The 939-nt window shown below is 69.0% G+C and overlaps 1 non-coding gene across 1 annotated transcript; it reads left to right on the top strand.

Annotated features, from left to right (window-relative positions):
* The first annotated feature begins 140 nt into the window (after window positions 1–140).
* TRNAQ-CUG (transfer RNA glutamine (anticodon CUG)) lies at window positions 141–212 on the top strand. The gene has a single exon. It is a non-coding gene; the product is annotated as a tRNA-Gln (tRNA).
* The last annotated feature ends 727 nt before the right edge of the window (window positions 213–939 follow it).

Here is a 939-nt window from a genome sequence, read left to right as displayed (position 1 = left end):
TCTCCTGTTCGGGCGCGTTTCCCGTTTTGCTCCTTTTTTCCCTCCCGGAAGCCGCTTCCTGCTTCCCCTTCGCTTTATTCCCCATTTTTTTCGGGGCGCGGAGGGTTGAGGGGCGCGCCGGGCGCGGGGGGGAACCCGCCGGTCCCATGGTGTAATGGTGAGCACTCTGGACTCTGAATCCAGCGATCCGAGTTCAAATCTCGGTGGGACCTGGGCTGCGGGGAGGGGTGTAGCTTTTTGCACCCCCCTCCCCGCCCCCCCTTTTCCTGCCCCCCCCAAAGCCGCGTGGGCGTGGCCAGAGGTGGGTGTGGCCTGAGGTGAGGGGGCGTGGCTTGTGGTGAGGGGGCGTGCTCACGACAGGGGGGCGGGGCTTAAATTGGGGGGCGTATCCGTGCGGTGGTCCATGTCTAGGCGGTGGGCGGGGCTTTGAGATGAGGGGGCGTGGCTTTGAAAGGGGGCGTGGCCCAGGGTTGACGGTCACGTGAGTGGGCGTGGCTTTGCGAGGGGGCGTGGCCACCATAGGTCTTAGTGGGCGTGGCTGGAGGGTTGTGGGCGTGGCCTCGCCCCTAGGGGCGGGGCCAAGGGGGGGAGGCGGGGCTGTGGGAGTCAAGGGGCGTGGTCTTTGGGGCGAGGGGCGTGTCTTGCCCTAAGGGGGCGTGGCCAACGATCGAATGGGTCATCAAGGGGGCGTGGCTTAGCGAGTGGGCGTGGCCTGCGTGGCTGTGGGGGCGTGGCCTGAGGGGGTGGGGGCTCCCTGTGGGCGTGTCCAGGCGGAGTGGGCGTGGCCTAGAGTGGGCGTGGCCTGTGGAGCTATACGGGGGTGGATGCGGTTGGGGGCGGGGCCTGAGGGGGCGGGGCTCCCCGTGGGCGTGTCCAGACGCGGTGGGCGTGGCCTGGAGTGGGCGTGGCCTGGAGTGGGTGTGGCCTGGAGTGGGCGTG

The sequence above is a fragment of the Phaenicophaeus curvirostris genome, unplaced genomic scaffold, assembly GCF_032191515.1.
Source record: "Phaenicophaeus curvirostris isolate KB17595 unplaced genomic scaffold, BPBGC_Pcur_1.0 scaffold_668, whole genome shotgun sequence".
Classification (NCBI taxonomy): Eukaryota; Metazoa; Chordata; class Aves; order Cuculiformes; family Cuculidae; genus Phaenicophaeus; species Phaenicophaeus curvirostris.
This window is presented reverse-complemented; position numbering and strand designations above follow the sequence as displayed.